Genomic DNA, 17,613 nt, shown 5'->3' with positions numbered 1-17,613 from the left:
TATTTACACTTATATTTACAGTGAAGTCAGTGCACGAATCCAGTGCCTCCAGCACCAATCCCCCAGAGTCCAGGCCTCACAGTCACAAAATGCCTTTCTGGCCACCTCCACTCCTCTCTCCAAGCTCCATCGTCTTCCACCCGACTCTTGCTAATGAATGGAGGGAGGCGGCCCCTTAAATACCAGCCCGGATGGGCTCCAGCTGCTTTCCCGGCAATCACCCGCGGACACACCCCCGTGTGGCGGAAGTGCCGGCTGCGCACCCGGAAGCCCTCCGGGTGTCCCCAGTCTTCTTCCCTCCAGCACTTCCTGGTGTGGCAGAAGTGCTGAGGTCCAGGGTTCTTCAGCCACCAGGGCACCGCCTGCCGGTGGCCACGGGCCCCTACAGGGTTGGGCTTCCAAGCCCTCTACCCGTGGCCCCCAACACAACCAAACTATAACAAATGAATTATTAAATATCAGGAAAAGCATTGAAAGTATCTTGAGGGTTAACGAAATGTAACTTAAAGCTAAAAACGTGAGGTCTCTGCTTTGTCTTGGAGAGGCCATCAATGTAATTTTCCAAGAACTGAATGAAGTAAACAAAGTAACAAACACAATTCCTTAAAAAGTGCTACTTAGATCAATGGGAGAATCCTCTAAATATTACTTTAAATGGGGCCGTGTTCAGAGTAATGGGAGAATCGATATGAGTCAGAAGTTATTGGGGGTCTACTTCAACTCTTGTTAAGGAGAAATCTTCAGAAAAAATGAGCAGAGTCTTCAGAAAGGCAGTCAGAATTCCGACTTTATTGCAGAGCATAAGAAACAATTGCAGAACACATAAAGCCGTCTCAGCTCATGGAGTGAGCCTGGTGGTTTGGGCATGGTTCATTTTTATTTCAATTCTAAACATGAAAACATCTCCATTTCGTACATACTGTATATCTCATCATCCACTTTACATGTTGCCTTTGTAATGATGACCTGATGCTGCACCTGTTTTCATAACAATTACCCCGCCTTGTATACTCCTTTCTCCTAATAATCATCAATCCTTTAGGACATTATCATTAGGACTCGAAGGTCGTGCTTCCCGCCTGGCCTGGAAATGACCATCATCTGATCATGTTTTACATTTCTCACATTCCTTTAATTGATCAGTACTCATCATTAAGTTGGAACCAGGGTGACCCACATATGAGGAACTGCACTGTTCAGTTAATAATTGCTTGTTGCACCCAGCATCTAGTAAGGCTAAAATCATAGGCAGCTGTGCTGGTAAGCGCCACACGCAGTTTTACTGATAAGAGCTGATCTTCTTTGAGCTGGAAGCAGGCGAGTGGCCTTGAGTCAGCAAACATAGTGCTAAAGCCTTTTATTAATGAACCCTTACATTTTTAAATTGCTCAAAGCCAGCTGATATACTACATGTTGTTTCACCTTTATTTATTAAGATATTGATTCATGAGAAAGCACTGACATAGGAACTTAAATGCTTTCTGCAATGTATGTATACAGACCTATGTTGCAGCCAGTGAGCAAAGGCAGCTGCGTCATCACCCAGTGATATGTAGCCACATACAGTCTGGAGTACCAATACGGGGGATAATCTTGATAATCAATTCTTAAAACCACTGTATAATACAACCTAACTAACACAATTCAGCTTTCTTTTAATGTGATCATCTGAAATGTTCATGAGCCTTAATATATAAATTTAAATGCTAAAATGTTTATATGTTTAAAGTGTTTATGCACCATTTAAGTTGTGGGTGTTGAAGGTTTTTCCAAAACCTTGTTTAGACTTTGGTGAGTCAAAAGTCCCAGCAGAGCTGCCATGTCCCAAAACAAAAACCTGTTTCCTCAGTTCCCTCAAAACACAGCAACCTTTATCCTTAGACAACTAGCCAAGTGAAAAACAAGTAGGCTTGCTAAAAATAAAAGCAGCGGCCTGTAAAATAATTGTGCCTATTCAAGCCACAAAAGATGTCAGGCAACTCCTTTTAGTAGTCAATTGTACTAAAATTAATAACAAAGCATAGTGATCCTTGATCTAAACCTCAACATTCTCTGACGGCAAGACTATCGGCAAGCATCACCAAACCACTGCAGATGATTCAAAGATGGAAAATATAAAATAAGGCAACAGGCAAGAAAGTCATGTTGAAAATAATGTCTGAGTTTGAGAAGCAGGACTTATGTGAGGACAATCGAGAGAGGGATCACCAGTTAAAAGATGTCTGCACTCACGCGAATACAGAGGAAAGGTGCCAATGGTATACACAGGGCAAGAAACAGCAAAATTTTAAAAATATTTTCTATTATCAGTCTATGATATGTACTGTGGCTAGAATAAAAATAAAAACAAGCATAAAGAGGCTAAAGTCTGTTCCTATCTCCAGAACACAGCTGATTAACTGAAGTCTGTTGGCATCTCCTCTTCTTCGTGCCACTGCCCCAACATACCGTTCACTAAAAATTGCCCACTTGCAGCCACTGACTATTAGAAAATGTACAGGAATGTCGTGTCCAAGAAGCCTCAGGAGTTGCCGTCAGCTCTGCCCTATTTTTGCATAGTTGTTCAATTCATTTATTTTAATTTTACATTGTAAAACTGACATGTTAATTTGTGCCTTTACCTCGTCTTTATTAACTCTTTACCTCTCAGATTCAGTTGTATTAAGTGTTAGCATTGTGGTAAAAAATATCATAACAAGACAAATTAATTAATAGTTGTTTGGTTTGGATTTTTAATCTTAAAGTAATTAAGCACATGTATCAAAGTTCACTATATAATTTAAAAGAGTTTCCAGGTAACTTAGGGAAGCTGAGTCGGGATGAAAGCAGACAACATTGGGCCACCAGCAGGAAACTTTCTGTTCATTTGCTGTATGAGGATGGCATCTGCCTTCATCTTCTGTGCTAATAAAGAAAGGAGCTGAAAATGGCAAAGCAAACATGCGAGGCTTGACATTAATGATTTAAGTGATTTTGCTGACCATGTTTACTTATAATTCAGTTTGGTTAATTTTTTTCTTTTTCTAGCTAGCAACTGGATGCAGCTAATGACGACAGAAACATTGTATGATGTAATCTAATTCTGTAACTTTTACTTGTGTATAAAAAAGACTTCATCTAGCAGAAATGGTGTGCTTCTTGTTACAGAATGCTGCGTTCATCAAGTTACACTGTCCAGTAATAGAAGTGCTCCCACTTTGAAGGGAATAACAGTTATGATTTAAACTTCCTTCTGCCTGTTTTCTCTTACAGGTTTTAGTTCACCCAGGGGGTGACGATCGTTGCTTCCACAGCATCATCCGGAATTCTGCAAAAGAAAATGGAGAATATAATTTGAACTTTACTGCCAAGGAACATAGCAGGTAGGAATTTCTCTTGGTGTTCTATACATACACATAATAAAGTAAAAACAATTTAATCACACAATATGCAATACATGACATCATCACAAACAGAAGTGATGAAAACTATATTCCAAAAAACACAAATATCTAAAACAAAATATACTGTAGTAGTAATGTACTGCAGAATTGCACTCCCGCCTAGTAATACATTAAGTAAGTCTTCGTAAATGAAACACAAAAGAAACATAATTTATTTTGGATGGAGGAGTTTAGATATCAGGTAAAGAGAGAGAAGAATCAGAGACAATGGTATCTAATCATCGTAACTTCCATAGGACATACAGAAACTCTTTACATGTCTAGACGTTTGTGCCTTTACTGGCAGCTAAAGTTTACATGATGAGAATAACTGAAAGAGATGGTTGCCTGAGTTAGTGTTGTCTCCAATTACATTTCTGATCCATGATGTTCACAGGACCTTGAAAACTGTATGGTATTTCGTAGTACCCTGAGCCCCAGTCTCAAATCCCAGGTTCAAACACAAGGTATAAGAGCCAGTAAAACTTGAGGAGCCCCTGGGTTGGGGTGCCAGCCAGGCAACATTGTTGAATAAAGACAAAGTTATTAACAGAGTAGAAAGAAAAGTCAGCCAATCCAGTCTTTTTATCAAACAAATGGCCACAGTTACTTCTGTTTTAGAAACAATGAAATAGGTCGGCTTCTTTTAGGTCAGGAGCTCCTTCCACGACCAAGGCTAAGGTTCAAATGAGATGTGGGGCTTAAGGCACACCCCTTTTTAATGCATCTCTGGCACAAAGGGCAGAGCCTACAGCGGGCCAAGGGCATGGGGTCAGTGAGGCTGACCAGGTTTGTGATAAATAAGAATGGGACAACCATGTCTACTAACTGCAGCCATCAACAAGAACGTCATAACCAACTGGTGTTATAAGCTTGACATTCAATGGTTTGTGTCCTATGATGGGCCTTCTGTATAACGTGTGATGCACTTTTAAGAGCCCTAGCACAAACTTTTGTTCTGCAAGTATTTTTTTGTTTGGATATCGACAGAATGTGCTGGTGGTCGAAATATTATGATATGTTACTGAATAATTTGGTATTTAAGTTACGTTTTCTTGTAAAACCGGAGTAGATTCAGTTGTAAAAACCTTTTACAATTTGGACGCAGAGTACACGTCTTTCACAAGGGACATAAAGCTAATCGCGTTTTAAGGAGCAGGCAACCCTGCACTTTCTTTCTGTGAGGTGCCTGCTAAATTAAATTCCTACACTTCATTCAAAAGCAACTCGACTGTCCAAAATGGAAAAATCCACAAGCTGTGCCACTCCAGTATCAGTTTTACAGGCTTTGTGGCAAATGTTGTGGTTGTGCGAAGTACGACAACTGGACTTGAAAATGGTGGGGCACCCTGATGAATAAAAATGGTGTACAATGGTGGTGTACAGAAACTTAAATGTCCATAGCAAGGAATCCTTGTCTGATTTGGAGCTCCTTCTCTCATGAGTGGGGGTCTAGACTGAGACGCCACCTTCTCTGTGCATCTCGCTTTTATACTCCTCAGTGTGAAAGGTGCAGAGTCAATTACCCTCAATGGGCATCTTCTCCTGGATGCTGGTAGAGAAAGAGATGTGACCATTAGCAGCAGCGCCCCCTCTCGTCCCAGGGTTGGGCTTCTTACCCAAGATGAGTCAGGAGGTTGATCCACAGACACTCGTGTGATAAAGACACCTGTAAATACCTGAAGGAAAAGACGAGGTGATGCCTTCATTGTGATTTTGTTTCAGTGCATATCTGAGGCACATTTTGCCTTTGCCATTAAATTAAACTTGGCCCCGCCAGGCTGCCCCTCAATCACACAATCAGCAATGCAGTGATTCACCTGCCCAGGACGTGCTTAAAATCCAGCAGCATCGTAATGTCATTACTGATCTTTTGGTGGAACAGCAGAGACTGGCTTTTCTTCCTGATTTGTATATTCAGGCACTCAGTGGAGATCCTCTTGATTACAAGTTTTTCATTAAGCTTTTTAAGCATGCAATTGAGGACAGAATTGAAAGTAGCAAAGACAGGCTGTTTTTCTTGAAGCAGTACACCAGCAGACAGGCCCAAGGTGCTTGTTCACAGTCGCCAACATATGGATCCAGACAGAGGTTATAAGGAGGCAAAGAAACTGCTACATGAATATTTTGGTAATGAATACGTAATTACTACGGCATGTATGGACAAGGCTTTGAACTGGCAAAGTATCAAATCAGGAGACTGTCACTAGTTATTGTGACACCACAGACAGTCCCATGTTAGCGTGTCCCTGTGTGGCCTATGTTGGTCCCATATGGGCTTGGAAGTGGGACCACCTGTGCAGCCAAACTGGGCCCCACCAACTTTTGTCTGCAGGTTCTAGATGGGCCCCACATGGGATTTTTGTGGGGTAGAGTGTAACTTCAGTATCGGGTACACATAAGGGTTATAAGTGGGCTACATGGGCTACCTTAGATTATAGTAACCACTTCTGAAACAAAAAAAAAGAAAAGAAAAGGAAGAGCCCAATCAAAAAATACAATGAATGTTATGTCACAATAATGAGACATACTCAGGTAAAGATTTGGGGCAGCCACCCATATAATCTGGTGTCCTGGTTGCAAAGTCGTTCTTTTATGAAAATACACAGCAGTGAAGTGCATTTAAATGAGTCCAAAACAAGACTGAGGGAAAAGGGAAAAAGGGCAGGCTTTTAAAGGGGAAGACAGGAAGTGAGGTCATAAGGATCGGGCGCGTGTTCTTCGATCATTGGATCGAACCCGGACGTGACATCACAGGGGCCGGAGCTGGTAAGGTCTACTTTCATTGACTCGGTCCCGGAAGTAACATCAAGAGAGCCAGGTGGAATCTCCCGGGAATGGTCTACAGGAAAGGGAGAAACAGAGTCAGTGCACCCTCCCACATCCCAGCATGCCTCGGAACCGCCTTCACTCAAGCCCTTTAGCTGCCTCCCATGTGCACGTGTGTGACAGTTGTTTATTATATAAAGTAATAATAAAATATTACATTTAAAAATTTTAATAATACAAATAACTAATAATAAAATGACCAAATTATTAATATGAATAACCAGAAATTGAAACAACAATTCATTGTTTTTGATTTCTATATTTTAATATTATTCAAAAATGCAACAGAAATATTAAAGAATGCAAAATAAATGAACAATTACAGTAATGCATACACTTAAGTATTATTTACATATTGTATTTTAAAATGAAATCATTGAACAGCAATAACTATCACAAATTCAGTTCAAAAAATATTTCTATATAATAAAGCTTGATAGTAAGTTAAAAAAGAACAATACAGGAAATAGCTTGAAAAAATGTAAGGGTAAAATGCACAAAACAACAAAAAATGAAAAATTGTGCAATAAAACAACAATACAGTTCCAGAAGCACGGATCTCTAATTATATTACAATTTTGATATCTAAAATTGTACATCATCAGTAATATTTATGCATCAACAAAATATTAATACATATACAGTAATCCCTCCTCGATCGCGGGGGTTGAGTTCCAGACCCCTCCTAGGTGAAAATCCGCAAAGTAGAAACCATATGTTTGTATGGTTATTTTTATATATTTTAAGCCCTTATAAACTCTCCCATACTGTTTATAAATATTCCCCGCACAGTTATACAGCATAATCCCTTTGTATTCTCTTAGATATTAGGTAAGAAAAGGGAACATTTTAAAAATAACGTAACATGACTGTCAATATACAGTTTTTGTTTTGTGAGTGTTACTGAGTGTTGCTGTCATCAAGGATTTGATTATCATTATTTCTTTCAATCAGGTTCGTATTTGTAGGATGTGTTGTGTTCAAGTTACATTCCGTGTTTGTCAATCGTTGTAAAGACGACAGGTTTCATTCATCGATTCGTTTCTTACTGCATCAATAAACAGCTCGTCTTCTTCTTTATCTGAGACCTGACACACTGCATGCACGGGTTTTTTTTTTAACACTGTCTTCCTTTAGCGGGACATTGACTTTTTCCAACGTGTGCTTTGTTTCCGCAGTAGTTGGATTTATGAATATGCTTATATGTATCAGACGCTTCATATTTTTTGCTGCCTTTTCAATTGTGTAATTCGTTTTTGTTCAGCTCTTTGGAACTGTTGCTTTTTATCTGTGCACTGCGTCAGTTCACGTGAGCCGCTCGGTGTACATGCATCGAAGGTTCCCAGCTGTGCTGGTGCCATCTCGTGCTATGTCCATGGCTGTATTTAATGTTACCTTAGTCCTGGCACTTAAAACTTTCTCTCGCAGTTTCGCTGAGTTTGTGTCAAACACCATCCTGACCATCTCATCTTCCTCTCCATAAGCACAGTCCTTCACCCGTGAATATTTAGTGGCAGTTTGCTATTGGATTGCCGCTGACGGACGGCCTTATATGGGCAGGCACTAAATTACAAAAGCCAGCGGCAGCCTGTCTATGAACTTAATTTAAAGTGTAGGTTTACATCGTGCTTTGTTTCCGAAGTAGCAGAACTCATAAATATGGTTGTATATGTCACTCGCTCGCTTCTTATTGTTTCGCTGCCTTCTCAATTATATAATGCATGTTTTCTTCAGCGCTTTTTTGAGGTCTTCCTGGTTTTCTATGTACTGCGTGATTACGTGGGAGGCGTGATGATGTCACACGAAACTCCGCCCCCACGGCGTTGAAGCTCATCTCCATTACAGTAAATGGAGAAAAACTGCTTCCAGTTATGACCATTACGCGTAGAATTTCGATATAAAACCTGTCCAACTTTTGTAAGGAAGCTGTAAGGAATGAACCTGCCAAATTTCAGCCTTCCACCCACACGGGAAGTTGGAGAATTAGTGATGAGTGAGTGAGTGAGTGAGTGAGTGAGTGAGTGAGTGAGGGCTTTGCCTTTTATTAGTATAGATAATGATCAGTACACACAGAGGATATGAGTTTCTCTTTGAAGAAGGTCCTCTAAGCCTATGGAAAATATGAAACTTCCATGGACTTGGTGTTGGGCAAGGTCATGGGGTCCAGCGGCTGTGGGGTATCTGTTGGTGAAGGGAGATTCACTGATCTTGGTTTTGCAGATGATGCTTTGATCTTCATGGAGTCAATGGAGGCTCTGATCGGGGCTCTTGAGAGTCTGGCAAAGGATTCTGAGTGTCTGGGCTTGTAAGTGTCCTGGGTAAAAATCAAGGTCCAGGTCACTAATGACCTCTTGGGAACAGCAATCAGGTGGCATATATTCTGGAGGAGGTTTTATTCAAGGACCTCTCAGTATTTGGCTGCATTCATCTTTACCTCAATTCTAATTTGCCTCTCCCCAGAATGATGACACCACCACCATGTCTCACCATTAGGATGATATTAGGCAGTTTCAAAGAGATCAGTTTTTGTCTCATCAGTTCAGAATCTTTTTCCTCAGGCACTCACAATCTTATAAACTGTCATGTGCCTTTTGCCTAAATGTAACTTAGTCAAGCCACTCTACGATAAATGCCTGATGGATGACGGGCAGATGAGGAAGTAGTCCTTCTCACAGGTTCTCATATCTCAACAGATGGAAATTTCATTTTTTGTTTCCTCTCTGGATATGACCCTTCTTGCCCGGTCACTCCATGTGGCTGGATGGGAAAAGAAAGAAAAACAAGGGCAAGAGAAGCAGGTGCTCCTTCTTACCCATTTTCTGATGTCCTCCCTGGGTCTGAATGGACAGTTTCGCCACATATGGCTCAGCCAGTGGCATTCATAACACTGTTTCCTCCCTCCTGTTAATCGTGCCCTGCAGGTTTGGAAACAGACTTGAAACGCCTGCTCTGCCTTCCGGACCGATGAGTTTGGACCGTTTCCTCCACCCCGCGGAGAGTGTCCCTCTACTTGTTTTTGTCCAGGGATTTCCCTTTTGCATTGGGGTGTATTGACAGTGTGGGTCTCTCTATGCGAGAAAGAGAGACTCCTTACTGTCTGTACCCCTTTAGACTTGTTTTTGACCAGCACCGACGTAGAAAAGGGTCTGGACGATCTGGAAGTCAGCATTACCCAGCAGTTCCTGTTCATCCGATCCTTCTATGGGATGATCAGTCATCACCCTTCTATCAGCTGTAGGACTTGAGGCTACTTGACAGGCAATATCAGTTAATCTTACTGCCCTTTCGCTGTGGGTCCTATTTCCTATGCTGTACCAGTATTACTTACCTGTACTGCTGAAATTACCACGCGGGGGAATCTCTGGCCCAGCTGTCTCTGGTATTCTTCTACCTGTCTCAAGGGTGCCTCGGTCATCATCCCCAGTGCCTCAATTAAGTTCTTCATTCTGGAAACAAGCTGTACGAAGGTCTGTATGGGCTGGAGTAACGTTTCCAGTTCCTGCAGATGCAAATTAACATTTTGATCAGCCACTGGCAGGCTCGGGGTTTCACACACCCCATCTCCCGGTCATGAGTTGGTAAGCATGCTTCTTCCATGCACATGCACCATGGGGTATTGCTGTTTCACTTTATCAGTGGATTGTTCAGTCACTCCTCAAACCTTCTTACCTTTATTTTTTGTGGTTGGAACATCACTCGCCTCCCCCTTCCCTTCTGGGAATCCGAGTCCGTCGAGACACGGGCAAAGCAACTGATGGGTTGACGGTGACCTTCTCTGTCCCAGGATTTTTTGGGGTAGGTCACATGTCCCTCTTCAGCAAGCCACTGATTAAAGTCTCCTGCCCTCACATGTCTATCGGGAAGGCCACCATCGTCTTCAGAAGTATTCATGGCTCCTCGCCGGACCCCTGGATGGTCCTTCTCTATGAGGTATGAGCACAAGACAAAGTTTATTATTTAGAGAAAACTCTTGATCCCCTCAGCACCATGTACCTCATCCTGGATGTCGTCATCCGGCCCTTTTTCTCCCAATGAATATAGCCACTACCTGTCTCTTCTCTGATGCAGATGATCTTGGGAGCTTGACTTTCACAGCGTTGTGGGTCTATTTTGTCTTTTTTGTCCCCATGACAGATGGGTGAAGTTTTTCCTTGTAGGCTTCCTTGTGTCGCAGCACTGTCGTATTGGGTTTGTGTCCACCAAATAAACACAGGTTTCTGCCAAACTGACATCCAGAAATTATGCTGACTACGCCACTGTGAACACTAGAGGGCACTGATTCTCCTCAAACCCAACAGACACACACTGAGGACACAAGGTAAAAGCACCAAGAATTTATTTATTTGTTTTAAATTCCTCAAAGTGCTTTCAGGTCACCACATCCATAGGTAAACAGGCAAATAAGCACTACAAACCACACAAATATTTCATTCTCCTTTCATTTTCTCCTCTGCACCTCCCAGCAAGCATTGTCTACCTCCTCCCGACTCAGACTCGCTGGCTGGGTTCACGGCAGTCCTATATATATTGTCCAACCCAGAAGTGCTCTTCCATCCACATGGTCTGAGAGCACTTCATGTCCCTCGGTCTATTTGCAGCACCCAACAGGGCTGAGATACAAAACTCCAAGTCCCATGGTGCCCTGTGGAAAACTGGGGTACTGCTGCAAACCTAAAAAAGCTGCCTTCACCCTTCCTTCCATATCCAAGGAGTCCCGGCCGGGCTGAAATACAAATATGGCAACCTTTCTTCCCTGAGATATTGAGTAATCCTGTACTTTTTGTGGCAGGTTGGATTAAGACATATCAGGGGTTTGTGCCAATTGAAAAGCTCCACAGTAGGTTAAAAATTGAAGACGATGCTTTATCCTTAACCCTAACCCTATCCAGTTATAAGCCTCATCAAACCAGAATATCTCAAATTAGCTTTTTAATTCCAACCGTCACACATTTCTTGTTTGTTTATTAGTGTGTTTTTTGATCCATCCATCCATCAATCCATCGATCCTCTTCTGCATATCTGAGATCGGGTCGCGGGGTCAGCAGCTTGAGCAGAGATGCCCAGACCCCTCTCTCTGGCCACTTCATTTAGCTCTTCCAGGGGAATCTTGAGGCGTTCCCAGGCCAGCCAGGAGACATAGTCCCCCCACTGTGTCCTGGGTCTTCCCTGGGGCCTCCTCCCAGTTAGACGGACACCTCACCAGGGAGGCGTCCAGGAGGCATCCTGATCAGATGCCCAAGCCACCTCATCTGACTCCTCTCGATGCGAAGGAGCAGCGGCTCTACTCTGAGCCCCTCCTGGATGACTGAGCTTCTCACCCTATCTTTACGGGAAAGCCCAGACACCCTGTGAAGGAAACTAATTTCAGTGCTTGTATTCGCAATCTCTTTCTTTCGGTCACTACCCATAGTTCATGACCATAGGTGAGGGTAGGAACGTAGATCGACTGATAAATTGAGAGCTTTGCCTTATGGCTCAGCTCCTTTTTCACCACGACGGACCGATGTAGAGCCTGCATCACTGTGGACGCTGCATCAATCCGCCTGTCGATCTCACGCTCCATTCTTTCCTCACTCATGAACAAGACCCCAAGATACTTGAACTACTCCACTTGGGACAGGATCTCGCTCCCAATCCTAAGAGGGCACTCCACCCTTTTCCGGCTGAGGACCATGGTCTCGGATTTGGAGGTGCTGATTCCCATCCCAGTCACTTCATACTCGGCAGCAAACCAATCCAGAGAGAGCTGAAGATCATGGCCTGATAAAGCAAAAAGGACAACATTATCTGCAAAAAGCAGTGACCTAATCCCGAGTCCACCAAACTGGACCCCTTCAACACCCTAGCTGCACCTAGAAATTCTATCCATAAAAGTTATGAACAGAATCGGTGACAAAGGGGAGCCCTGGTGGAGTCCAACTCTCACTGGAAACGGGTTCGACTTACTGCTGGCAATGCGGACCAAGCTCTGACACCGGTTGTACAGGGACCGAACAACCCTTATCAGGGGGTCCGATACCCCATAGTCCTGGAGCACCCTCCACAGAATTCCCCGATGGACACGGTCGAACGCCTTTTTCAAGTCCACAAAACACATGTAGACTGGTTGGGCAAACTCCCATGCACCCTCCAGGACCCTGCTAAGGGTGTAGAGCTGGTCCACTGTTCCACGACCAGGACGAAAACCACACTGTTCCTCCTGAATCCAAGGTTCGACTATCTGACGGACCCTCCTCTCCAGAACCCCCAAATAGACTTTTCCAGGGAGGATGAGGAGTGTGATCCTTCTGTAGTTGGAACACACCCTCCGGTCCCCCTTCTTAAAGAGGGGGACCACCACCCCAGTCTGCCAATCCAGAGGCACTGTCCTCGATGTCCATGCGATGTTGCAGAGGCGTATCAACCAGGACAGTCCTACAAACATCCAGAGCCTTGAGGAACTCTGGGCATATCTCATCCACCCCCAGGGCCCTGCCATCAAGAAGGTTTTTGACCACCTCGGTGACCTCAGTCCCAGAGATGGGGGAGCCCACCTCTGAGTCCCCAGGCTCTGCTTCCTCATTGGAAGGCATGTTAGTGGGATTGAGGAGGTCTTCAAAGTACTCCCCCCACTGACCCACAACGTCCCAAGTCGAGGTAAGCTGCACACCATCCTCACCATATACAGTGTTGACACTGCACTGCTTCCCCCTCCAGAGACGCCGGATGGTGGACCAGAATCTCCTCGAAGCCATCCGAAAGTCATTCTCCATGGCCTCCCCAAACTCCTCCCACACCCGAGTTTTTGCCTCAGCAACCACCGAAACGGCATTCCGCTTGGCCTGCCAGTACCTATCTACCTGTAGGACTCCTTCTTCAGCTTCACGGCATCCTCACCGCCTGTGTCCACCAACGGGTTCGGGGATTGCCGCCATGACAGGAACCGACCACCTTACGGCCACAGCTCTGGTCAGCCGCCTCAACAATAGAGGCACGGAACATGGCCCATTCGGACTCAATGTCCCCCACCTCCCTCAGGACGTGGTCGAAGTTCTGCCGGGGGTGGGAGTTGAAGATACTTCTGACAGGGGACTCTGCCAGACATTCCCAGCAGACCCTCACAACATGTTTGGGCCTACCAGGCCTGACCGGCATCCTCCCACTCCATCAAAGCCTACTCACCACCAGGTGGTGATCAGGTGACAGCTCCGCCCCTCTCGTCACCCGAGTGTCCAAGACATGTTGCCGCAGGTCTGACGACACGACCACAAAGTCGATCATTGAACTGAGACCTAGGGTGTCCTGGTGCCAAGTGCACATATGAACATCCCTATGCTTGAACATGGTGTTCGTTATGCACAGAATTCCAATAACAAAACACCACAGGTTCAGATCGGGGGTGGGGCATTCCTCCCAATCATGCCCTTCCAGGTCTCACTGTCATTGCCCACGTGAGCACTGATGTCTCCTAGCAGTACGAGGGAGTCCCCAGAAGGTATGCCCTCTAGCAACCCCTCCAGAGACTCCAAAAATTGTGGGTACTCCAAACTGCTGTTCGGCTCATACCCAGTCCCCCCACCCGAAGGCAGAAGGAGGCTGCCCTCTCGTCCACTGGGGTAAACCCCAATGAACAGGCTCCAAGTCTGGAGGCAATAAGTATGCCCACACCCACTTGGCGCCTCTCACTGGGGCAACTCCAATGTAGTAGAGAGTCCAGCCTCTCTCAATGTGCCTAGGGTATCATGTGATGAAATTCATATGTAAATAAAATATGTAGTACTAGGGTGTTGTGCCGTGTTAGCCATTGTGAATGTAGTGAGAAGTCAAGCAAAATTACACCTTTTATTGGCTAACTAAAAAGATTATAATATGGAAGCTTTCAAGGCAACTCAGGCCTCTTCTTCAGGCAAGATGGAAGGGGCCCAAGTTGCCTCAAAAGCTTGCATATTGTAATCTTTTTTGTTAGCTAATAAAAGGTGTCATTTTGCTTGGCTTTTTACTATGTAAATATATAAAAACATACTGATGGGAAGATTGTGCTGTGCAGTTGATCATCAACATTCCCTTGACTTGAGGCAAGGTGGATCCACAAACATTTACAAGAAGTAAATGAAGTCATTAGCAACGCACCTTGAGGCTGTACATCCAAATAAGTTCATCATGAATCATTCCATAGCTCTTGTACATCCAATGTACGTAAATTAAAGTGTTCTAATTTCTGAGAAATTAATTCATGCATTTATCTCTAGTAAGATTGACTAATGCAATGCGGTGTTCACTGGATGTTCAAACGGTTCTCTATACAGCCTCCAGTTAATCCAAAATGCGGCTGCAAGAATTATTACAAGAACAAGAAAATACAAACACATAACTCCAGTTCTTAAATCCTTAAACTGGCTCCTGGTTAAGTTTACGGCAGATTTCAAAATCTACCTTTTAACATATAAAGCATTAAATGGCCGAGGTCTGGCTTACTTGTCTGAACTTATCATGACTTACAAACCTGAGCGCACATTAAGATCTCAAGATGCCGGTCTGCTTATGATTCCAAGGATTTATAAAATAACAGTGGGAGGTCGAGCATTTAGTTACAGGGCCCCTAAACTGTGGAATGGTCTCATAAGAGATGCCCCTTCGGTCTCAGCCTTTAAATCCCGACTGAAGACTCACTACTTCAGTTTAGCATATCCTGATTAGAGCTGCTGATTAACTGTACAAATAACATGACAGTTATAATTGAATACTAACCTTCACCTATTCTGTTTCTCTTCTCGGTACTCAAATGTGGCACCACAGCCCACCTGCTAAGTTGTTTTGCCTGCCTATGGTAAAGTCATCCCTGATGGAGGATTGCAGGAATCATGGGAAAGATGGGTCCTTTCATCGGATTGGCTGGCCCAGACTGTTTCAGCTGTGGAATGGCCAAATGGGGGAGGCAGCTTGATAGATGAGGTCTCCAGGACTCTAGAAATATCCAAATCTTATTATGTGATATCATCTACTGTTAAATTCTGCTCCGTACTTCTAATTTTTTTTGTATTTTTATGCTATATTGAGGATTTGTTCTGTTCTGTGTATTGTATTGTATTAACCCCCTTCTTTTTGACACCCACTGCACGCCCAATCTACCTGGAAAGGGGTCTCTCTTTGAACTGTCTTTCCCAAGGTTTCTTCCATTTTCCATACAAGGTTTTTTGGGAGTTTTTCCTTGTCTTCTTAGAGAGTCATGGCTGGGGAGCTGTCAAGAGGCAGGGTCTGTTAAAGCCCATTGTGGCACTTCCTGTGTGATTTTGGGTTCCATTTAACTTTCATTGAATTTTTGTATTTTAATTGTGCTTACCACCTTAGTGGTGTCCTTTGTTACTTGTTCAGACTGCCACAAAGGCTGTACAAAGTGCTGCTGCTGAAGAAAACAGTTTGTATTGTAAGGTGGGCACCTAATGACTACACACCAGTGGCCCTCATGTCCCTCAGCATGAAGAACTTTAATAGACTGAATCAGTCATCCTGTGCAAGACCACTTGGAATGTGGGGGATACTTTTCTCATATCTATATGTGTATAATGTCTTCCATTATATATATAGTCCTTTTCATGATGATGATGATGGTAGTGATGATGATAATTCATTTTATTTGCCACATACAATTTACTGGATTAGGTTTTTGTCATTTTTTGCATTCCCCTGCAGGCCCAATGACACACAGGGAGGAAGATTAGAAGCTTGTGGTGAGGATTCAGGGTCAGCTATGTGAACAGTCCCCCTGGAGCAATGGCAGGTGAAGGACCCTGTTCAAAGGCCCATTGGAGTAGCATTCCTTCTGGCACTGTCAGGATTTGAACTGGCAACCATCTAGTGACCAGCACAAGATCCATTACTTAATCTCTCTATTATGAGAGGGGAAACTTATATGGTCTTATTTGTCTATGCATTTGAATTTTATTATGCATTTCATTATGAACTTCACTGTGACCAACAGGGTGAGTAACAGAGCCCCTATACCCCAGACACAAATGTACCCGGGTTCAAAACACAAAATTTTATTCAATAGAATACCTTTGATAGACTACTTCAGCACAGTAATATATAATATAATTTTTCTTCTTCTTCTTCCTCTTCTCCTCCTCTACTTCTCCCAGGCGAGTGTTGCATGTCTCCTTTTCCTTTTCCATCTGTCTTGGCGAAAAATTGTCACCAGAAGGCTTTTTACCTGAAAATGAAGGCTATTAGGACTCAGGATAGGCAAACAGAGTTTTAAAGCTTTATTGCAATAAAACAACAATAATAACACGGACTCAACCCAATATGGCCAAATTGAGCTGAGCCCCGAACAGTTCAAAACTCAAAACTTATATAGTAATTTCTTATCACTCCGACCTCGTTCAATTAGCTCATTCTGCACCTGTCCATACTGTCCATTGTTCATCTCTAGTTTCTGTTTTTGCTTATTTCTTTCACTGGCCAAGGCCAGTATAGATATTCTCTTTCTTCCATTTATGGGCTTTCTTTCTCGTCACTTCTTCTTTCTTGAACTTTCAAGCTGGTTTCTCTGATGCCCAAAGCTAAGCTTTAATTGAAAAGAAATATGGCATATGCCTTTATTTAATCATGTGCTTGATTTGCTTGACTTGCCTTAATTTCTGCGCTAAAGTTAATTCTAATATATTCTCTATATTTATTTATGCTAGTGCCTGAATATACTAATTTTACTTTCATGCATTACATGATCTTGACCTTGTTTATAGCAAAGCCTTTTGCTGTCTTTCTGTTGATTCACCACTCCAGCTGCTTTCTCACATGCCTACCAAGGCCATATCGTTTCTTAGCTTCCTAACTTGCTGAACACAGGTGCACACACACACACCCCTCCTTCTTCTGTCCTGGGCAGTTTCTATGCGTCATCCTTTTCCTGTCCTGTTTTTCCTTTCATACACTAGCAATTCTGCTTAAAGCTTAAAAAATAATGCAATATGACTGATTGTTTAGTTAAACATTTGCTTGACTTATCTTATTTGCTTAACATTCCATTTTATGCTTAATCTAATGTTTCAGAAGCTTTTAATTACTTTTATGGCTATTTATGCTAACTTGCTATTTATGCTAATATATACATTTTTCTCTTCCATACCACTCACCTGGATATGGCAGTGTGGTTCCTTTTATTGAAAACCCGGGAGTACTTCTGGTGCCAGGGCATTGCCTGTAATTATCTTTATAAAGTAGGGAGTGCAATTCCCCGCAGCACCCCAAGATCGCTGCACCCACTGGACTACAGTTCCCAGCATACCCTGAAGATGAAACCTTTTTTAAGCCACTGCTGGAGAGGCCCACCCATTGTCTAAGGTGAATTCTAAGAATACTGTGGTCTGTGGTGTTTGAGGTC

The sequence above is a fragment of the Polypterus senegalus genome, chromosome 3 (genome assembly GCF_016835505.1).
Source record: "Polypterus senegalus isolate Bchr_013 chromosome 3, ASM1683550v1, whole genome shotgun sequence".
NCBI lineage: Eukaryota > Metazoa > Chordata > Cladistia > Polypteriformes > Polypteridae > Polypterus > Polypterus senegalus.
Note: the sequence above shows the minus strand (reverse complement) of the source record.